The sequence below is a fragment of the Diceros bicornis genome, chromosome 11 (genome assembly GCF_020826845.1).
Source record: "Diceros bicornis minor isolate mBicDic1 chromosome 11, mDicBic1.mat.cur, whole genome shotgun sequence".
Classification (NCBI taxonomy): domain Eukaryota; kingdom Metazoa; phylum Chordata; class Mammalia; order Perissodactyla; family Rhinocerotidae; genus Diceros; species Diceros bicornis.
Window position 1 is genome coordinate 50,242,721 of NC_080750.1, and position 24,940 is coordinate 50,267,660.

Consider the following 24,940-nt stretch of genomic DNA (forward strand, 5'->3'; position numbering starts at 1 on the left):
TGAGATCTGACCCCCTTTCCTGCCAAATTGGTAAGAAATTTGTGCTCGGTCTTTACTGGAATTCTGCTCTTTCTCTCTGGTATCTCACCAAGTAAAGATTATTAGATCTCATCAGTCTACACTGGGCAAATCCCATGGCCCTTGAGAGTGGGAAATTCTGATGCTTCTCTACCACCCTTAAACACAAGTTGTGTCTGTGTATGTGTGTGTATTGAGACTAGGAGTGCTGACACCTAGGAGTCAGCCTCCTCTTTGTAACTCTGCAAAATCTGTGGGTGCGGGAGGAGGGTTCTAAAGAGAACAGGACTCTGGATCCTGACACTTGAACTACCACAGGCCCCTACGTAGTTCATCAATGAACCAATTCACTTTGATATACAAGGCAGTTTGAACAATATCAGAATCCTTTGTAAAATGCTACTGTGGGAGATCAAAATTTGGCCACCCCAAAATATATCTCTTTACCTTGATTATTTTCTCTGATGGACATTTGACCTCTCCCACTAACTGCCTAAAGGAATTTAACTCTGGGTAGGAACAGATTGGCAGGGTCCTCACTAAGCCCATTCTTATCAAAGTTCTGTTCACCAAACATTTACATTTGTAAAGGTATCTCCCTCTGTGTACTGGGAAGAGGGGGGATGGCCTTATCTCTGGAAACTCTTTTCAGTAGGGAAGGAGAGGACTTAAATCTACATACCCTTGATTGCTGTGCTTTCTGGTAATCTCCCATAGCTGTCTCCTCCCTCACCCCCAACATCCTCCTTTGTCTTTAGCTGAAGATAGTATTTAAGAGGAGAATCTCTGCCATTGTGTTGAGAGACTCAGTTTCCCTAGTTTCTCCCATGTATGCATGTTATTAAACTTGGTATTATTTTTTCCTGCTAAGCTGTCTTTTAATTATTTGGCCAGCCATAAGAACCTTAAGGGAAAGGGCAGAGGGGGATTCTCCCTCTTCCTCAACACTACTCACATCTAAATTTTGACTTGTTGAAGAAGATGATGTTCTTAGCATCTAAAATCAAAAAGTAGCTGAATTTAAAATGAGTGCAGCAGAATAGAAGGTAATCCCAAAAATTCAGTGGATGACTTAGTCTGGTTACTGGTTTTCTAAAACCTGACTCTCTTGCATACCAAGTCTGCCAAATAATGTGACTGCATCTCCTGGGAAGAAGATTCTACAAGACTCCCTGGTGCCATTTCACCTTCTGAACATGGAGTGTCCATCAGTAGTCTTCAAATGATTCATAATATTATAGCCTTCTGGCCATGTACAAAGCTAAGATTTAAAAAAAGAAAGGAAGGGGCTGGACCCGTGGCTTAGCGGTTAAGTGTGCGCGCTCCACTACTGGCGGCCCAGGGTTCGGATCCCGGGCATGCACCGACCCACCGCTTCTCCAGCCATGCCGAGGCCGCGTCCCACATACAGCAACTAGAAGTATGTGCAACTATGACATACAACTATCTACTGGGGCTTTAGAAAAAAAAAAAGGAGGAGGATCAACAAAAAGAGGAGGATTAGCATGGATGTTAGCTCAGGGCTGATCTTACTCACAAAAAAAAAAAGGAAGAAAAAGAAATAAATAGCATCTGAGAAAAACAACTTCTCAAGTAATGTGACTATAGTGCCTATGTATCAACCAGACATGTAGAAGTTGTCCAACCTTTAGTGATTATTGATTTTTACAATGTGGATACATCAGATACAAAATGACTTATAGGTATTTGATTGCTGTTATTTCTATTAAAAAGAGATGATTTGAGGGTTAAACAGAATACATTCTAAGTTCCAACCAACTGAAAATTCAATGACATGCAAGGGCTGTCTTTTGAACACTGTAATGTGCTGAAAAAGCTCCTGTAGTTTTAGTGCCATAAAAAAGTTATAAAATGTCATGAAATGAGTAAATGGCATAAAAAGGGAAAAAAGAGAGATAGCGACAATATTTAGAATGTCTCTTCTATTGGGCAGAATCCCTGTTTATAACTGTGACTCCTAATTGCCTCAGTACAAATTTGTGTCCCTAAGAATGAAAACATATCAGGCCCTTCGAATCCTCAACCACAGTTTTCTTCAGTTTTCCTAACTTCACCTAGACATGGGCAGATTTGAGGGATTAGAGAAGGTGCAAAGGGCAAACTGATTTTTTTATGATTTGCTAGAATATAAACTCAACTGAGGAGATTTTATTCTACCTGCCTCATCACTACATCCATGACCTGCCATATGCTAGCAAATAGTAGACACCATAAATATTTGTTGAATAAGCAAATTAATCAATTAATTGATTAACTGAAAAGGATTGGGGAGAGTTATGAATATATGAGTTTCTATTTTTTTTTAGTAACATTTGGAAGTTTCTCCTCTCCTCTGACTATTTCTGCTGGCATAGTTTGTCTGCATGCTACAACAGGCTAAGTAGAGACCCTCCATTCCAAACACCACTCCCAGCTCCAAAGATTTAGTTCCATTTGAGAGACAGCTTTGCTTCCTGCTCAAGGGAATAGCTCTCTCTGATGCCTACTGAAGCCTATAGCACAGCTTCCTTGCAGTCCCCAGCTAAAGCCTGTCTTTCTAAATTAGCCCTAGAAATTGCCATTAGAGTGTGCCTTAGACTTAAGCAATTTACAGCTGTCATGTTTTTATTGATGGCATTTAAGCCCAATCGCTTTAATTAATGAAGGTTTATATCATTAGAGTAGATAACACAAGATTGCATTCAGAGTCTTTTCTGTAATGTTCAGCTATAACTTAGACTCAAGGGAATAATTGTGACAACGACTCAGCCCAATTCTCCTGTGATTTTTTTTTTCTCCCATTCAATTTAGAAAAACTAAACCTAATATAAAAGCATTAGCTTCCCTTTCTTGGGCTTCTTGCTAACAGGCTGTCCGTGCACAGTCACGGTATCTGCCTCTCCTCCTCTGTAGCTTGTAGGCTGTGAGCAGTGTGCTTTATAACACACCCCTGCTTCCTACAGACAGCACAGTCTCAGTCTGCATTCTCCTGGGAAGGTCTGAATATTATTTCTTTGAAACAATATAAAATTTAAACTGACAAAACATATATTCTGAATAATTGAGTCTTTTAGATGTGTACATGTGGTCAAGCTCTATAACCAGAACTTCCACTCAGAGGCTGACCTCTTTTTGAAAGTTCCTTCCTCTCTAAAGAGCCTTCTCCATCCACAGTCCCAGCAATGCTTGATTGTATGTTTTTGTGGGTATCTTTTCTTTTCTTCTAATACCAAATTGTTTCAGATATGACTGGATGAGAGTCAGCATACATTGCCTTGAGTAAAGAATTAAGAGCATTGCATTAGTTTCTTAGGGCTGCCATAACAAAGTGCCAGAAACCAGGTAGCTTAAAACAACAGGAATTGATTGTCTTACAGTTCCACAAGCTAGAAGTCCAAGATCAAGGTGTCGGCAGGGTTATGCTCTCTCTGAAGGCCCTGGGGGGAAAATCCTTCCTTGCCTTTTTAGCTTCTGGGTTACGGGCAATCCTTGGCATTCCTTGCTTATAGATGCATCACTCCAATCACATGGCCATCTTCTCCCAGTGTGTCTTCACATAGTCTTCCTTCTGTGCATGTCTGTCTCTATGGACAAATTTCTCTTTTTTTATAAGGACACTAGTCATATTGGATTATATCGCCCACCCAATGACCTCATTGTAACTTGATCACCCCTATAAAGACCCTATTTACAAATAAGGTCACATTCTGAGATACTGAGGGTTAGGACTTCAACATATATTGGTGGGGGGGACACAAGTCAACCCACAACATACAGGGAGGATGAAGAGCGAACTGGTCATAAAGAAAGATTATGAGAGTTGGTTTTCCTTTTCTTTCTCACGGCTTCAGATTTAACTAAGTATCTGTGGCAGGTGGAAGCAGGCAGCAAACTAGCTTGACTGAAGAGTCAACTACAACCCTCATCCCCACTCAATGCATATACCAAGTGATAGGAAAGGAGAGGGGCTACTTACTGCTTACCATGACTTTATGCTACAAATACTAGTGTTCTTAGGAATGCTGCTGCTGTTTCCCCACTTGCTTGGCACACTGAATTACTTGTGCCGAGCTCCCACACCTCCAATATCCCATAGCTTTGATGCAGTGATCCTCAAACTTTATTGTGCATCAGAATCATCTAGACAGAATTCTGGGCCCTAACCTCAGAGTTTCTAATTCAGTATATCAAGGGTAGGGCCAAAAAACAAGTTCCCTTAATGACAGGTTCCCAGGGACCACACATTGAAAACCACTGCTTTTGTGTAGATATGATAATTTACAAAGTCTTATCACACTTACTAATTTTCTTTCAATTCCAGTCACTTTCCATAGCACTTTCCACTCTGGTACATACTGTAATCCTGGTTCAGCTTCAATACAAGCTTTTTCTAAGAAAATGTGAAGTCACGTTGTAAAAAATGGTATATAAAAATCCCCCAATAAACACATCCAGTCTGTTTTTACTTCCTGCATTTACCTCCTGTAACATTCTTGAAAATTCAACCTTCCCTTGGCAATATTAACAGAACTACTGCCTCCTACTCAATTAGCGTGTTAGCATGCCAGGCTTTAGTAATGCTATTTTTCACGCTCCAATCTAATATTGTTTCACAAGTACCTCAAATTCACCCTGTCCAAAACTTAACTCTCTGAGTTTAATTCATCCCTCCCTGCTCTTGCTAATAATTTTCTAGTCACAGAACTGATACCTACCAGGAAGTTGTCTTGGACTCTCCTCCTTACTCATCCCTTATAATCAACCATTTGCAAGGTCCCATTGTCGTCTCTTCTGGTTCCAGCCCATTTCTTCCATTTCTGCTGTTACCGCATTGTTCAGGCCCTCAGTTCCTCACGTAGGTCATCTCCAGTTTCCAATCTCATCCGCTCACCCCAGTTTCCCTCACCCCATGTCTAGGTCCACTTATACTCCTCCATCTGACTAGTTCTTCTGAAACACGGCTCTCATCACTTAACTTCCTGCTGGAAACCTTGGTGCTTCACATTTAAAATCCTCAGCCTAGTATTCAGGGTTCTCCATATGCTAGCATCTAACTGCCTTTATAATCTTATCTCACAATATTTCTCATGATGCCATACGTTCCAAAACTCCCTGCTCTTCCTCCAACATATCCCAGGCTTTCTTCCTCTTCTCCACCTTTTCTTCTGTCATGTATTCTGAGAGGAATGACCTCCATCTGTCTGAGTTATCCTCCTCCAACCTTCTCCAAGAAACTCCCAATCATCCAACAATGTATCCTCTCTTATCCTCACAACATCCATAACACTGCTTCCAATATACTTTCTTAAGTCATTCTCTTCTAATTATTTGTGTATTTGTGAAGTAAATTACAATTGTAATTATCAGTGAATATCATCTCCATCACTATATTTTAATTTCACTTGCACATTGAGATCTCTAGCACAGTTTTTAACAGAATAGGTGAGGAAGTGTTTTAGGAGGATTTTTGACCAAAAAGATCAAATGAATACCTTCCTTCTTCTGGGACAAAAATGACTAACAAATTTGCTTTGTAAGTTATATAAAAGGTTGAGAACTCAGAGAGAGATTTTAGTAAAAAGGGCTTTTTAAGCAATATATTTTCACCTTGTACTCAAGGTGACAATAGGTGATAATCAGATATTCCCTCCCTTGTTTCTCAGGCCTTTGTATGAGTTATCTCACTTAATAGTAAAGTGTTGTAGAGATCTAAGTAGAGATTCAAGAACTGTTCCACAGGGGCAAGCAAAAAGAGTTTTGTCCATCATTAAGCACCATGGAAAAAGGCTGGTCACAGCTATTCTCCTTTGAGTTGATCTTTTTCTCTTCTGTTTATCCAATATTGTTGACAGGGATGACATAATCAAAACTTTTTCTTTCTCATTTTTTGGGTTTTCAGAGCATGCTTTCTCTACTCTATAAAAGAGATATTATAAGGTAGCAAGCAAGCAAAAACATAACAAATGGTGATACAGAAAATTAAGAAATATCTCATAATTTGTGTTAATCCTTTGTTATTTTAACTTAAATAAATTATCTTATTAATCTGGAATAAAATAAACAGGACTTTTTTGCTGTACCATGCTCCACAACTGATAATTATTTCAATTTCTTATGTTCACAGATGCAAAAAGCATTGTCATATGGTAAGTGTCTAAAGTACCTATGGTGGGTGGGGAAAAAGATGCTGACCGAAGTCATTCTGGAAATGAGTGGAGTCTCTAAGACTAAAGGCAAAATAACTGCACATAATCACTGCACTCTAGTTAATAAAGTTGTTTCTCACAGAAGTATAGGTTAGCAATTCCAATATCACGATACATGTATTACATGTATACTGGAATTGAACAATTAAGTAGATGGCTGGTGGATAGTGCGATCCAGGTTTTTCACTTTTGGAGTGGCAATTTACTAATAAGCAAGGGGAGGAGACTGAATGATCCATGTGGTAATGGATTGGAGTGGTAAACATCAGTATGAATTCATGTTTAGCTGAATATAATTACAATTACATGTGAAAATATTTATAGATATGTATATATACGCAGGTGAGTCTACACACATATATTTCCTTGCTCTGTTAATTCCAATGTCCTAGAAACAATAGCACCCTAATAGCAATACGTACATCTAGGGCCTAGATCTGGGTATCTAATACCATTTTCCAGTCAAAGGAACCAGGGTTCCTTAAAGAAATGCTGATCTTAGAAAAAGGGTGGGAAATATACAAGATGAGCCTGAAAAATATCCTTGTAGTGACAGAAAGTAAGAAAGTGCTCAAAAAAAGAAAAAAAAAAAAAAAAAACCACAATGATGGTAGTATGACAAAGGGACACAGGAGCTAACTGAAAGAGCTCCCAATGGCCAAAGCTGGAACAATTTGAGAAACAAATAAATAAAATTGGATAAAATTGGATTGGATTGTAACCCAAAGTATAAAATAAATATCCATAAGTAAATAATGATATAAATAAATGATTGAATAAATAACTAAATAGGGAAGAAGAGACAAATCTACCATGCAAAAGAATTTCAAATAATTTATGTAGTTACTCTATCCTTATGGAGGAGGAGTATAACTTCCTACTCATAAAGTGTGGATTCCACATAGTGACTTTTTTCCAAAAAGTATAGTATAGAAGGGGGAAAAAAAGAGTAACTTTAAGTGGAAAAAACTGACAAATAACCACCTCGGCCACGTGATCAAAGTCAACATCAAAGTGATAAATCATGTTAATCATGTGCCCTTTACCATGTAAATCATTCTAGTAGGTACACTTTATACGACGTGATAAATGGCACTCTACCTCTGTGGTCTTCCTCCTAAAAAAAACCATAACTCCAATCTAATTGTAAGAAAGACATCACACATATTCCAACTGGGAGACAGTCTACAAAATATCTGACCAGTACTCATCAAAACTGTCAAGATCAGCAAAAACAAAGCCTGAGAAACTCTGACAGCTAAGATGAGCCTAAGTAGACATGACAACTAAACGTAATGTAGCCTGGATGGCATCTTGTAGAAAAGGGATGCTAGGGTAAAACTAAGGATATCTGAATAAAGTATGGACTTTAGTTAATAATAATATATCAATATTGGTTAATAAATTATAACAAATGTACCATACATATATAAGATAATAATAAGGGAAACTGGGTGAGAGTATATAGAAACTCTCTGTACTATCTTTACACTTTTTCTATAAATCTAATACTGTTCTAAAATAAAAATGTTATTTAAAAAAAATACCCTGGCCTCTTTCTGCAGAATTGTATAAATATTGCTGGCTCACGCTAGCCTCAATTACTCCTATATGTTGTTAACATGAATACAGTTTTTTTAAGGTATCGTAAATCTTTGTACTTCAGCATCATCCAACACAAAATAAAGGAAGGGGACCTGATGCCTACACGGATCAGTAAATCCTGCAGGTCTAGTAATGATACAAAGACTGATGATGAGGAAAGTCCAAGGCTTCCGGACTTCAATACTTTACTCCAATCACTTGTAGACTACTCTCATAAGATCACCCAGTATCAAGGCAGCAATGTCCTCTACTATCTTCAAACCCTCACCTGTATCATGTGACATTCTGCTGGCAGAATCTCTTGCTAGCGGAGCACCAGGTTACAATCTGTCAATGAGAAGCACTGGCAGCAGATTTGGAAAACAGAAGAGAAGAGGACATCATTAATCTCTTCCAGCAGTGACAATCAACGGCACGGATAAATGGCAGGCATAAATTTGCATCATCTTCTGGGCATTCTCCCACCCCAGGTCTGCAGGCAGTGAGAACACAGGCAGTAGTTTCCTGTGAATTTTGCAGTTTCTTGATCTCTTGGGTAGCAGTGGTAGTTTTCCCTGACCTCCACTCTCCCTGTCCTTCCAAAGATTCTATAGGTATCCGATTCCTTATATTAAATTTCTTCCTGTTTGAAATGGTTGAATGGTTTTTGAATTGTTTGGATGGTTTGAATGGTTGCTGTTTTACCAACCAAACATGGACTAATTCAATTTGTTGGTAATTTGGTCAATGTGTACAGCTATCTTGTGGTCAGGGTCATTTAATTTCCAAATATACTGCCTTACAATCTAATAGTAATTTATTATATTTCCATACCGGAAAAGACTATTCGTTCTGATATACCAGAAACTGATATACAGCTGACATAGCTCTCAATTCACCTCACCCTTTGTGTTCCAAGGATAATAATTTTGGCCCACATAAGTTTTAACTCAATCTCTACATAATCATTCTGAGTTATATCATTTATTTTAGCAATTAATATCTCTGATATACAGGAAAATAGTAAAATTTCAAACCACTATTAGGACTGTTCGGCATTTCTCCACTGTCAGAGGTGGGGCCAACATAGCACTCACAGTCCCATGGAGCAAAACGGGTATTTTTACAAACTCTTCTGTGAATATATTCCAGAGTTCTCAAGTTAAGCTAGAAAATAAACTCAGTGTAGATGGGTGGTATACACATGAACAGCACTAATAAGTGCAGTGGTCCCAAATAAAATAGAAATGTTAAAAGAACAAAAATCAAATCAATTCATGGCTAGGCTTCCTTGAAAAGCCTCCTGTTTATGAGAGAACAGGACATGTTTAGTTTTCCCCCAAATATCTGTATAAGGAAATAAGCTGTGTTCATAAATTCCAGTATATTCCCCGAAGTACACAGGGGAAGTAAAGTGGTATGTCAGTCTTTGAGCAATAATAGCCATCCTCTGAAGAAAAGGAAGAAAGAGGAGAAGGAAGGATTAAAGAAAGAAAAAAATGAAAAAGGAATTAAAATAACTGAGAATAGAAAGGGAATCATGGGAGAGAAGGGAAGAATGAAGGAAATACAGTAAGAAAAATGTTCTCATTTACTTTGACAGTGGTTATGAGACACAGTTAAAGGCAGTTACTGTGATAAAATACTCAGGTGTTCACTGTGACATCGACTTTTTGCCCAGGTCTCTTCCATTTTGGAGCGTATTACATTCGAAACCTGCTCTAAACAAGATAGAAACTATGTCTCCATCTTTATGGTAAGAAACATAGGCACATGGTAAGAAACATAGTCTCTTAAGCAGAACTAGAAGTTTCTTTTAATTTGTCCATCCCTTTGTTAGATCCTAACAAAAAATGAAGAATGTTTACGTGAAATCAAAGGGAAATATGAGACCTCATGTAAATAAAGGCAATTATTTGATATTTTAATTTTATTTTTGGACAAAAGTACAAGGTCTCGTGCTTTTATCAAAAGAATATAGAAGATAACTGTAACAAATACAATCACTTTACTGACAAATGATAGTCAGCTCTTTTTTCAACAGATGACACAACAAATAGCAATTATAGAACATCTCTTGAATAGTAATGCTTTTTTCTCTTTTTTCAGTTTTATTGAGATATAACTGACAAATAAAATTGTAAGATATTTAAAGTGTATAATGGGATCATTTTATATACATATACATTGTGAAATACATTGTGTGCTCCCCACATCAAGATAATTCACACATCCATCACACATCACATATTTACCTTTTTTTTTTTTTGGTTAGAACGCTGAAGTTCTACTCTCTTAGCAAGTAAATTTCAGCTATAATCACCATGTTATACACTAGATCTTCAGACTTTATTCATCTTATAACTAAAAGTTTGTACCCTTTTACCAACCTCTCCCTATTTCCCCCACCCCACTCCCCCAGCCCTTTCCAACCACTTTTCTACTCTCTGTTACTGTGAGTTTGACTTTTTTTTTAGATTCCACATATGTGATACCATGCAGTGTTTATCTTTCTCTATCTTGCTTATTTCACTTATCATAATGCCCTCCAAATTCATGTATGTTATCACAAATAGCAGGATTTCCTTATTTTTTAAGGCTGAATAATATTCCATTGTGTACATATATCTATATACATATACATATATAGAGATAGATAGATATACCACACTTACTTTATCCACAGTAATTTTTTTTCATAAGAGAATTCTTTACTCCAGCTAAGAACTATCTTACTCTAGCTAAGTAAATATTAACTTCATTTCTATGTCTTACATGAATTTCCCTGAAAGCTTTGCCTGCATTTGAAATTCCACCATGCAGAATTATTTGGCAGGCAAATTACAGGTTATGTATCAATTATAATTTATGATACTGGACTACTGAGAATATGAAAGATAAGTTTTATAATACTAGTGTCTCTACAAACTAGGCACTAAAATATTTGAATATGAATGAACACTTCTAATTGTAACATTAATTAAAATACCTAAATTCACTGTAGACTTATTATAGCTGAGATGTTTCAGAATCATTATCTTAAGTCTCAAAGCTATCACACAAAGTAAGTTGTATTATTACTCCCATTATACAAGTATGGAAAACGATACACAGGTAGGTTAATAACACAAAACACAATCTCCTCTCCCCATTTTTTTTTTGTCATGGTCTTTTTTTTGATCTAAAAAAAAGACTATAAATAGATCTTTGAAGAGATGCAGAGTTAGGACTTATAACAAACTGTCCAGCCTGTGAGTGCGCCTGCAAAATGAGACAAAATTCCATTAAATTATATTAGACTACTATTATACTATTCACACCACTGCTCAATGAAGAACTGACTACTAGAATTCTAGTGAACCAAAAAGGGTCAAACAGCAAATCAGTTCATTTACAACTAAATAACAACTTAGCCTCCAGATAGGAAAATCTGATTCTATTCCACTTATTTTTTACTTTCAGTTTGAAATGGTACAAATAAGCTACGTTTTCTAGAAGCAATCAAAACTTTCCTCATGCTCTCTTCTTTATTTTCCATAAAAATGGAGTTCTGACCGGTTTTTTGGGAGAATTAGAACTTACTACACACATTTTTTTCGCATATTTCTGAGGCTTGGAATGCACAGACATACTCCACATTTACTTAAAAGTATTTTATTTTTTACCTTTCCCATTTTTTTCCAAGTCTCCTTTCCCCAGAAATAATTATCTATAGTAGCACACCTGAAGCACCAAGTCTTCTGTTACATCCCAACTGCTTTGAGCATTTGCCACTATTTACTTAGATGAGAAGATGAATCACATTTTAGAAATGTATATGTGGTGTATGTATGTGTGTATGCGTGTGTATGAATTAAGTAGGAATTACTGTCCTAGACTTACTAGGGAAGAGACGATATCCCGAGATTGCCAACCCATCTTATAATAGACTTAGCATTAATTTGATATGTCAAAAATACTGCAGTACTCTAGTCAACCTTTCTTGAAATACTCCACTATTACTATTAGGTTTCTCTCAAGTTAAATGACTAGGTAAATAGCATAACTTCTAGTTGCCCAACCTAACCTGCTTGCAGGGGAACATATACCTGAATTTGAAAGTCTGGGTAGATAACCTTTGAATGGAAGTACCTTTATTTCAACTTAGAAAAGAAGAATTTATGATTCTTCTTCACCAACTTGGAAAAAAATGTTCTTAATGTCCTTTCTGGGTTCCTCAGAAATTCCCTAGAGCAGAGTTCCTGCTACTCACAGAGAGGTGATCCTAATAGATTTTGATTCCTATCGAATAAAAACATCAGGGATTCACTCAGAGAGTAAATAATTGCCAATACTGTTAAGCCATACAAGAAAGGATGGACATTTAGAGGATGCAATGTAGTTTGAGGACAGCTGAAGAGGAATAATTTCTCTTTTATGTCATCAAAACTTTTAACTTACATTTCATTTTCGTCAAGAAACTTTTTGTCTGTCAGTCCTCCCTTCTGGTAATTTCGTTTTTCCTCTTCTTTTCTCTTTTTTGTAAACAGTGTGGTTAGTGTCAGCATTTTAGCTTCTCAGAAAAACAGAATTCTTTTTTTATTGGTTTTTAAAATATCAAGTACTAAACTTTAGATGACTGACTAACAATAAACATACACTAATAATATCAAGTCCTTTAGGTGCCCTCTGGAGACCCAGAACTAATTCGGAAATCTTTTCATCTCTGACATAAAACTTGGCTACTTCAATTTCCCAGAGAGTTTGCTAACTAAAAATGGTTGGAGAAAGAAATAAAGCATTATGCTGCTGCTCTGCTCTGAAAATGCACTTTTGAAACTCTCACAAGTTATTTCTAACAGGCTGAGGTTTGATAAGAACAATATTTTCTGAGTTAGAAATAGGAAGTGACACATAATGTGAATTATTTAGGTCTTAAGTTAGCAGTTTTAGTTGTGGGGGCTGTAAAGAGTGTCTCCTTTTTTTAAGTGAACTAGCAATTGTAAAAATTGAAATGTGATCAATACGGATGGAAAGTACCAGCATATCTGGTTTATTTAATCCTGATTTCCAGAGAGATCAACTTTGTTTCCACTCCATAGGACAGTCTCATCCTGGGGGTAAATTTAACACTAGGGATAAGCAAGGAATAAGCATCAGAAGTAAGAACGGTGAAGACGTGTTAAATTTTTTAAAGTTTGAAGGAAGCTCAGGAAGGAAATTGACTTAGACATCCTCTATCCTTAATTTCCACTCTGGCCAATTTTAACAAGAAAGGACTAGACTCCATCAGCCAAGCTCTGCTGGAGCAGCATGTGGTCAAACATGGGATTCTCATACTATCCCCCAAGGAGTTTGGTCTTTGCAATTGTTGTTCTACTAAAAAAGGGGGAAAAAATACTCTGTCTCTTTGCATCCATTGTTTTAAAATATCCTTAAAAGGAAGCCAAAGAATTATCCCATGCATTTCCTTTGAAGAGGAAGGGAAATTAGTAATTAACATTGATCCTATCTATACCAAATATTTTTGCATACAATTATAGTGCATGAGGTGTATACAACCTAGCTATTCACTTATAATAGAGTGAACCTTCTTTTTCTTATTCACGTTTTTTTTTTTTAAAATCATATTTGCCTTAACAAAAGTAACTTTGCAGACATTCTATCCTAGAAGCCATTTTTATATCAATTTACAGATGGTAAAACTAAACTAAAAAGAGGTTAAATGCCTTTCCCAAAAGAATACCAGATTAGTTCCAGTGTCAGAAATAGAAACCAAGTCTCATGATTCTCTCTCCAGTATTCCAGTTCACATTGAAAGTCTGATTACTAAAATAGTTCTAGGGAAGAAGTACTCTTATGAGGACTATACAGCTGAAATAGGACAATTGCACCTTGTGTCAACCTATCGTTGAACAAGAACTAGATTCTCACTCGAGTTAAATTATAATTAAAAAGTAAAGATGTGCATTTCTTCTATAGAAGGATGTTATAGAGTTATTTAAACATTAGCTTCAGGAGGATACAGTAAAGTGTTTTTAAAAAAAAAAATAATCAAACCAGTCAAAGCAACAATGAGTAATATCTTCAATAATGATATGTCACTCTAGTGTGTTAAAACTTACAAAATGCATTACTTATAATATTAAGTCACTGATATTTTAGATAAGGAAAACGAGGCTCAGAAGAAAAGATTAAATGAATTCCCTAAAGTTAGGCTGCTGGAGGATGATATACTTGTGACTTAAACGTGTTCTAATTTAAGTCTAGTGCTCTTCTTGAGTGGAATACTCATTTACTTGCTTTATGGTTAAGATCATAAGATCAATAATAAGACTTACTTATAAGTGATATATAAATCATTAAGGCAATTTACACGTAGAAATAATGCCCGGAATTTCACAATGTTTGTTTAATCTATAACAGGATGAAAAAAAAACTCATTCATATAACAATGTAAGACTTGAAAAAAAAGTTATGGAAATCATATTTCCAAAGAAAAATAAATTATGAGTGGAATCACTGCCCCCTGGGATGTTTAGGGAAATTTATTGCAACCAACATTTATTGAGCAGTGCTGTATGCCAGGTCATAGCCTCACACAGTCTTCCAGCCCCATTGGCTTTATCTTAGGAGGCACAACGTCATCCGGGCTTGGGTCTGTTTTAGCTGCTCCTATGTGGAGATACACCTAGGCATGGTGATGATAACACAAATTATCACTAGGGAAGCTCGTCCAAATGAGACATCAAGCCACAAAGACGCAAACGATTACTAAGTCAAGAATCTAAGGTAAGAGTTTTGGCAGACTGGCGAGGTTTCAGCAGATCTAAGCAACATCATAAAATCCTTCTTACCCAATGAGATAGAAACACGAAGCAGATTGGTTAATCAAAAGTTACTTAAAATAGATATTCTCAAAATAGAGATTTTTTTTTAAACATCAATATATTTACATTTATTTGCAATCTTTAGATTGGCAGGCCAAAGACTTCTTTTAGTAAAAATCTGTGATCAGAATCTCAAGCTGCCTTTCTTGTATAAACCATAATCACAAGGTACTAGCTAAGATTTCTAGTTCATGGTTCCTAAAAGCGGAGCAAGAACATTAAGACCCTTACAAGTAAACTGAATGCAGAATCCCTCTGGAGTGTGGATTTTTCATGATTTTCCTTCCATTATTTTAGAGTTGTCTAGCACACACCTAATTTGAATGCATTTATTAAGTTTTCCAAGGTATTAAACTTAATATCACAACTTTTTTCCAATTCATACATTATCATATTATGTAATATCTAAATTGCATAATTACAACAGGAATTTAACCGGCATATGCAGGTTTAATTGCTAACACAGTTGACTCTTGGAAAGGCCGGTTGGAGCAGAAGCACACAGGTATGCTCAGAAGTTGCATACTAGTGGCAAATATTCAGTATGTATGAGTATCGGTCAGTATTGTACAAAGGGAAGGAAAAACGTCAATTAGTCTAAAAAAGGATTCAACTCGATGCCCACTGAAAGATACCACAAAAGCAATTATTTCAGTAGGGAAACGCAGTAGTCTACAGTCTTTTATTAAGGTCACTTCAGAACTATTTCAGCTTTCCTGGGTTGAATGAGTTCGAGTTGGCCAAAGGAGCTCTGATTTCTCTGAAAGGGAAATGGTTCTCATCATTTAGGCTGAAACCTTCAGCCTACCCAAATAACCCCCTGAGTGCCTCAGAAACACGCTTGGGAGCTTTTGCAGTTTATTGCTTATATTTGCCTTCAAAAAAATATGTTCATTCATAATTATCCTATTCATACTGAGTCCATAAGAGATAACACTGTTGTGCCTAAATTTAGAGATATTTAGTGTATTTTGGAATACCAGAATAGCAATATAATATAAAATATTTGCAGAGATATTGTTCACAATATCTTTTTGGAATATAAAAGCTATTCTTGTGTTTTCCAGTTCAGTAAATTAAATACCAATAATCTTTTCCGCCATGCATCCTGAAAGCTTTTCTACATGGCACAAATTCCACACTGCAGAAAATTTCAGGTGGCAAATTATCACAAAATGTTCAGTATTTTATCATCCAGGAAATTCCCCCAGGAAACTTGCAGTCATTCTAAAAGTTTCCTAATGAAAATAGGTTTTTTCTATGATATGGTTCATAAAATCTTGTGAATCTCTATTTCCAAAAAGGTAATCAATCAAGCACATTACGTATATAGTATTCCAGTTCTTCCTTAGCGCTCTGAACGAGCTTATGTTTAATTGTTTTAAAATTCAATAAATTAAGAGATTTATTTTTTAACTCTGTCAATCAGATTTATTGGCATTTTTAAATGTCTTTCTATATCTGTCTATGTGGGTGAAATCTACCAATTTAGAGCCATCTTTTAATTGAAGTAAGAGCCAAAAGATGTATTTTCTCCTTCAAACTTAAATTTTCCTAAAAAATCAAGTTCAATTTCTACCATAACATTTTAATAAATTATTGTTTTATACAATTAAAAGTAAAATAGTGATTTTTTTAAATCACACAATAGTGTTTTGGATTCACATAACATAGAACCTTGATTGTACAAAATGCAGAATACATGCCAAGATTGTTTTTTGTTTGATGCCTTTTTTTTTAACATTTGTTTAAGTGCAGTTGAACAAAGGCACTCATTCAACAAGAATTAGTTGAATAAGCATTAATTAAGTGTACAGACTGTATTAGTCCACTGGAAATCTTATAATAAAGGGTGACTTTTAGCAATGTCTTCTCACTGCTATATTCAAAGGATTATTTTCAGCATTTTTTTACCTGAACTTGTTGTGATGTTTGATATTGTTCATAACACCTTCCTTGAGGAACTGCCATCTCTTCTTTTTCATTAGGTTACCTTCTCTTGGTTCTTTTCTTAAGCTTCTGACTATTCATTCTCATTGTCCACTGTACATCCCCTTCTTGGCCCACATCTTAATTGCTGCTACTTTTAGGGTTCCTTCCGTCCTTGGACTTCTTCTCTTCTATGACCTTATCTATCTTAAAGACTTCAATCATCACAACTCCAAAATCCATATCTCCAAGTTATTCTTTTCCAGAATATTATTCTCAACTCCCTACTACATACGTTAACTATCTCATCCAAATAGGTCCATTTATTTTCAGTGATAGCATTGCATAATTCACGTGGTTTACAAGTACAAACATTTATTTCTTGTTTATGGGCTCTGTGGGTCAGCAATGGTGGCTCTGCTCCAGATTGTGTTGAGGTATGAACTATTTTGAGATGGCTGAAGAAATAAATCGGAGGTTATGATGTCCTTGTGGTAGAGAGTAGAAGAGCAAGAGCAATCTTGGGAAGTGGAAACATGTCTCTTAAGGCCTCTGCTTGGAACTGGCAAACTGAAGCTTCTGCTCCCATTTCGGTAGTCCAAGAATATCACATGGTCAAGCCCCGAAGTGACAGGGCGGGAAAGGAGACTCTAGCCACATTGAGGCATGGCAAAGTATAGAAAAAAATTAAAAATTGTAAACAAATTAAATAATCTTTCAAACAATTATACTTGAAAGCAGTAGGTTCAAATTGGTAATAATTATCTTTTAAAAATACCTATTATCATCCTATGAATCCTATAGTACCATTACCATTTTTACTGTTACCATCTTCCCAGTTGCTCTAGCTGAAAGGCTAAAAGTAATTCTCTTTTCCTTCATTTACTTCACAGTAAATTAGTTAATACTCCTTGCTATTTCTATCTCCTACCCGTCTATCATAAAATCCATTTCTTTCTATCTCCATAACTGCACTATTTCAAGATCTTGCCATCCCTCACCAAACTGTAGTAATAATCTCCATTTCACTTGAAAGAATCTGCTATAACAGATTAACCTCTAAACCTCGGTAGCTTAACACAACAGAAATTTATATCCAAAATTGATATTCTAATTTCATGGACGGTACTCCTCCAAATAATGACCCAGAGACGCAGACAATTTCTGCTTAGGGCTTCTATCATCTTCATATACTACTTAGTAAGGATAAAGAACATGCAAGATTGCATGTTGATGGGTCTCGTGTGCCAGGCCTAGAAGTGACATTCATCACTTCTATCCACTTTCCTTTGGCCAGATCTCGTCATATGGCTCTACTCACCTCTAAGAGAGACTGGAATATACCATACAAAGTTGTGTGCTCAGGAGAAAGAGAAAATGGGTTTAGTGAACAGCTAACCAGTCTCTGCTACAATCTCCTAGCTGATCTCTTTGCCAGCAGGAATGGCCACCGTTGTCAGAATAATCTTTCTAAAGCATAAATTGGATCATGGTGTTCTTCTGTTTCAAACCTTTTAATAACTCTACAATGATTGAAAATAAAGGCCAAACTTCTTAGCGAGATATTCAAGGCACTTCACGTTAAGACAACATATTCTTCAGCCATACTGCGTTACTCCCAGTTCTATGAAAAGAACACGCTGACCTCGCTCTGCTGTGCTGTTGCCATAGCCAACCTCTGCAATGTAGTCCACTCAATGAATACTTAACCATCTTTAAAGCTTCATTCTGGCAGCAGCTTCTCTATGAAGTCCTTCATTACTGCTCTTAGTTACTGGTCATTTGGAAATGACCACTCTTCCTTTTATTCCATTTATCCTATTCTTACCCTATTCTTTTGCCATGTTAACTACAGCACTTTATATACTTACTATCTCTCCTTCCCTACCACTTCCCTATCACTAGAAAAGAAAACATTTTGTGCAAATATTCTTTGGCATCAATACTTAAGAGTATTATTTATCAACCCAACAACAATGAACATAACCAAGCAGATGCAACAATAGTCTAGTGACAAAATTCAGCTAACCTTCTAGATGGAACCAAGTGACAGAAACTTTCATAAGACCACATGTAATCCACAATTTTACTAGGCTATTCAGAAAGGTGTAGGCTACTTGACTCTCTAGATTCTTATTCCTTGTTCATGAAAGGTTGGGAGTGGCTGTACAATAATTCTAGCCATTCCACAAATACTTAGTACTTTTCTTTTCATCAGTGAAAATTATTTTAAACATTTACTGTGCTAATTAACAAACTTGGTGTTAATTACAAGTAGAGTTAAGGCCTTGGGAGTGAGGGCATCTGATTAGAGTGTCCCAAAGGCTATCAAACCACCCCTAGATTGTTCCTGATTAGAAGACTTTAGATAATTCTAACGTTAACTAACTTCCCCTAAAGTCAGGACCAACATACTCGAGAGTTTTCTCCCAGAATGTGAACAAAAAATTGGTTAGAAAAAGCTGTCTCAGTAAAATTTGTACTGCTAAATAACCAAGTCATACTGAGGGTTACTACAGAAGATTCAAAGAAGAATCACAGGTTTTGCCTTGCTAAATCATAATGTGAACACATTCACCTAACTGCCGTTTCATTAAAAGCAGCAATAAAGCTTCACATGCCTACATCAGAAAAACATGAGGTCATTTTTAGACTATTTTTAGTTCCTAATGATTCTTTTTATGTTTTAGAAAACAGCAATGTATTTCCAAGTCACTTTTGCAACTCTGTTTAAATGAGGAAATGGAAGAATGAGCCTTAATATTCTTTCAGTGAGGTTCAATTGTGATTTACAATTTATTTCCCATCAGCATGAAATGGACTAAAAGTAAAGATAGAAAACCACTTCTCTGATAAAGCTTCCTCTCTGTATAAGAAAGAAATCCTTCTGCTTCCAGTTAGGATGAAAAAAGACAAAAATGAGAGAAACCTGGACAAATTAAAACCATACTTTTCTATGGATCTATTGGACACAGGAAACAAAGAATGAAATTTTGAGAAACATAGAGTTTTTCGAAGATGAGCAGAGATCCTCAGCATATGCCATATCTTGGGGAGCAGGAGTACAGATGGAGGAACAGGGCAGCCATAGGTGAAGATTTTAGTGGAATGAGGAGAAAGATGATGTGTGGGTTGGAGAAACAGACTAAAATCTCAAAGACCTGCAATGCAAAACCAAATTGTTTGACCTGACAATCCTAAACTCCAGTCCATCCCCCCAATTTTGCTCTGAAAATGGCAACAAAGGAAGGGCTGGCAGTGTAATCATGCACATTCTTACAATGATTGGATTTGAGAGCCCTGTTAGTGTTGAAAAAGAATTAAGAACATAATATCTGACAGTGCAGCCTAACTTCTTCCCATATGAAATCCTGCCAAGATCGAAAGTGCAATAGGTCAGAAATCTGAGGCTTGGGCTAAACACAACCTGGAGTAAATAAAACTGGTGAAATGAAGGACTAACGCCCCAAACTGTGGATATATCCCTTTTGTCTTTCTTTTCTTGTCATGGGGCCTATTGTTGGTAGAGAGTCATTAGATGAACTAACCCTGAGAAATTAAGGACTTATGATCATTAATGTGTTAAGTCTCTGATGTGCATTTGCCTTTAAAGGGAGACAATATCATATCATTACCATAGAGGCATCTATATTTCACAGGCATTTGGTGATTGCGACACCATGGACCTGAGTACATGTGGTTTGGACCCCCACATCATGCGGCAGAAGACAATGAGAAAGCACTGCTGTATTTTCCTTTTTTTTCCTTTTAAACAATTTTACCTTGAAAACCCTATGATGAGACAGTCCAAAACGAAACATGAGATAGTGCGGGACGATGAGACCGTCAGGTCAGAAGGCACTCAAACAGTTACTGAGGAAGAGCAAAGTACAAGTACAAATAGCACTATTGCTAATGACACAACTAGACTACAGCCAGAAGGATGTCTAGCAGCTGAAGTGCACAAAGGTGAAAGAAAAGTCTGATGGCATACCACACACGCAATTGGAACATGGAATCTGAGAATTATGAACCAAGGTAAACTGGAAATTGTAAAGCAAGAAATGGAACGTTTAAATACCACAGTGCTTGGTGTTAGCCAACTAAAATGGACAGGAATGGGACACTTTCAGTCAGACAACTATATGGTGTTATACTCTGGAAATGACAAACTCAAAAGAAACAGAGTGACTCTAATACTGAGGCAAGATGTAGCACAGGCAGTTAGGGGCTCTAACGCAAGGTCTGATGGAATAACATCAATCAGACTTCTGGGAAAACCTATTAACCACGAACATAATCATCATCCAAGTCTATGCTCCAACTACAGATGCTGAAGAAGACAAAATTGAAAGTTTTATGCAACTATCCATGAAGAAATTGACCATACACCAAAACAAGACATGCTGATAATTAAAGGTGAATGGAACACAAAAGTAGGAAATAAAGCAGAATCAAACATTGTCAGAAAATTTGGACTAAGGGTCAGAAACAATTCAGGAGACTGGCTCGTGCATTTCTCCAAAGCCAGCCATCTGTCCATCACAAATACATGCTTCAAGTAACTGAACAGATGACTGCATACATGGACATCATCAGATGGCCAAGAAAGAAATGAAATAAACTATATAATTGGAAGCAGGAGATGGAGAAGCTGTATTCTCTCCTCCAAAACAAGACCAGGAGCAGAGTGTGGTACTGACCACGAACTGTTAACATCAAATATCAAAGTAAAGCTGAAGATCAGCGCTAAAAGAACCATAGCGCCAAATTATAAGGTAAATAACATTTCCAACAAATACGAAGTCCACATAAAAAACGGATTTGCATTCTAAGTTTAATTGACTGAGTACCAGAAGAACTATGGATTGAAACCAGAAATATTACTAAGGAAAAATGCACAAAGACAATGCCTGAGTAAAAAACAAAAGAAAAATCAAGACGGATGACAGAAGAAACAATAAAAATTGTTAAGGACAGGCGAGAAGCCAAAGTAAAAAGTGACGAAAGTAGGGTTGGAATCCTGAACACAGTTTTTCAGTGACTGTCACGTATAGATAAAGAAAACCACTATAATGGCCAATGCAAAGAGACAGAGGAAAACAACAAAAAGGGAAGAAGAAGAAGTCTCTTCCAGAAGATTCAAGAAATCAAAGGGAAATTTAAACCTAGATTAGAAATGCTGAATGACCGACAGGGAAGCACACTATCTAATCGGGAGAAAATAAAGGAAAGGTGGAAACAGGATACTGAAGATCTATACAGAAGAGACAAAAGGGTGACAGATTCCTTTGAAGAAGATTTCTCTGAGGAAGAATCTGTAATTTTAGGAAGTGAAGAGAAAGCTGCCTTGAAATAAGTCACCAGGGTAGATGGGATATCAATAGAATTATTTCAAGCTACAGAGATGGAATCTGTCAAAATTCTAACAAGAATATGCCGACAAATATGGAAAACAAAACAATAGCCTACAGACTGAAAATGCCAATATATGTCCCACTCCCCAAGAAAGGAGGTAGGTGCTAAGGAGTGCAGTAACTACAGGACCATGGCTCTAATTTTCCTGGCAAATAAAGTGACGCTCAAGGTGCTGCAACAAAGGCTTCTACCTCACATGGAGCAAGAAATGCCTGATGTACAAACTGGATTTTGAAAAGGGAGAGGCACAGGAGATCTAATTGTGGTTATCTGTTGGCAACTGGAGTACCCCAAAGAATTTCAGAAGAAGATTAGTCTATGTTTTATGGACAACAGTAAAGCCTTTGACTGCATGGGCTATGAAAAATTATGGGCTGCTTTGAAAGAAATAGGCATGCCTCAGCACTTGATTGTTCTGATGTGTAACCTGTGTTGTGGACAAGAAGCCACTGTCAGGACAGAATATGGAGAGACTGAATGGTTTCCTCTAGGCAAAGGTGTTGGACACGGGTGCATTTTATCTCTCTATCTGTTTACTCTGCCTGCAGAAAATATCATACAAAAAACTAGGCTAGACTCAGATGAAGAAGTGAAAATTGTTGGAAGAAATATCAACAATCTAAGATAGGCAGATGACACCATCTCACAGGCAGAAAGCAGCAATGACTCGAAACGACTTCTGATGAAAGTGAAAGAAGAAAGCGCCAAAGCAGGACTGCATTTGAACATCAAGAAGACAAAAATTGTGGCTACAGAAGAGCTACGTGACTTTAATGTACACAATGAAGACACTGAAATTGTTCAGGATTTTGTTTACCTTGGTTCAGTCACTAATTTAAATGGAGACTGCAGCCAAGAAATCCAGAGAAGACTGAGGCTCAGAAAGGCAGCAATGAAAGAACTAGAAAAGATCCTTACGTGTAAGGCAGTGTCATTAGAGACTAAGGCCATGATTATCTATGCCCTCGTGTTCCCAACTACTACGTACGGTGTGAGAGCTGGACAGTGTAGAAGGCCAACAGGGAAAAAATTGATTCATTTGAAATATGGTGTTGGAGGAGAGCTCTTACAGATACTCTAGACTTCTAGAAAGTCGACCAAGTGGGTTCTAGAGCAAATCAAGCCTGAGCTATTGCTAGAGGCAAAAATGATAAAATTGAGGGTGTCCTACTTTGGGCATGTCACAAGAAGGCAGAATTCTTTGGAAAAGATAATAATGGTGGGAAGAGTACAGGGCATCAGGAAAAAAGACATCACTCATTCTATGGTCTCCAGGAGTCTGAGCCAAGTTGATGGCATATAACAACAAATCATATCCTAGAAAAATAAACTCTGTTAAATTAATGATGCTACCGCAGGACCAAAGGGAGATAGATTTGAATGTGAGAGAAGACGAGAGATAATTCTTTGGAATACCCTTGAAATCCCGTTATACAGGCTCTTACAGAAGGCTGAACAAGGAACAAAGTTCAGAAAACACAGGTGGGTGGTTTTCAACTTGTTGTAAGAAAGAGCTTTCTAACAACACTAACATAAAAAATAACCAGGCCTATTATTTACTATAGGCTTCTATATGCCAGTTACATTCTGTGTATTATCTCATTAAATCCTCAGACCAGCTCTCTGTGTGTTTGGCGCTGTAATGAGCCATTGCAGAGTAGAGGGAACTGGTCCAGGGAAGTGAAATAAATTGTCTCATGTCATACCTGAAATCCACACCTTGACAGTCTGATGCTGGAATCAGTTTTAGTAACCATGTCATACTGTTGGTACCTCAAATAATTAGATATAGTCAACAATGAGACCAGGCACTTCATAAAGCTATGTTATTAAATTTCACTCAAATTAATAAATCATTTCTCTATACCTACCATGTGCAAAGGATATGAAGCTTTTCAATTGATCAGATTTATTGTCCTTAAAAAACAAATGGATTTAAAAGCATTTATTCTGTGATAATCTTTACTTTGTGCAGTATTTAATTGAATTTTTTTCTGGTTTGGTGTAATTGTTCATATAAAAAAGATATAATTTATGATAGAGCAAAAATGAGGAAAATAAAGCTCTTTATCATCCTTAGAATAAAAAAAGATACAATGGATACGATATTATGCAATCGATTTTTAACCACAGAAATAGATAATAAATACATTTTGAGAGTCAATACAATAATACATTATGTTATTGAGATAACTCTTATCAGCTTTTTTCTTCCCATAAAGTTATATAAGAAAAAAAGCTGAGTTTGTGTCAGTGTTATATAATTATATGGGCGGCATTTGGTGCATGAGCAGCACTTTCTAAATAAATCGTAGAATTCAGTTCTGAGAGCAATTTTCCTGCCATGCTCTTACTGGCAGTTGGCAGTGCTAGGCAATGTCAAGACTCAGGAATAACCTCATAATACACGTCTTTGGAGCAACCATAGAATTTAACCTGCCAGGATCCCCATGTGCCAATGAGCTGCAGCTTAGCAGAATAGCTTGGGTTAAATACAGGGAGTTCCAAATTCTTAACGTTAAAACTGAAGGATGACTAGAGTACAAAAGATTGTGTTTGTGTGTGTAAAAAGCTAAAGAAAACATCCTTTTCCAACTGTATCCCTTTTATCTTTCTTATATTGAAAGATGTAATTTATAGTCTATGAGCTAAAAAAATTGTAACATGTAATCTTGATTTTTTTTAATGGGTAAATGGTATACATTATTTACTATCCACGATAGTTTATACATGATAAATCTCATATAAATCACATAAAGTAATTATGCTTTTTAATTTTAATTATTAATGGTATAAAGCATGTATTTTCACTGGCATTCATTATGTTATTAGGATGTTTAATGGTGGCAATGTGGTTGAATATGCTTCCTTATTTTTTTTGTATTGGTTTAATATTTTGTGATGCAGAGATATGCA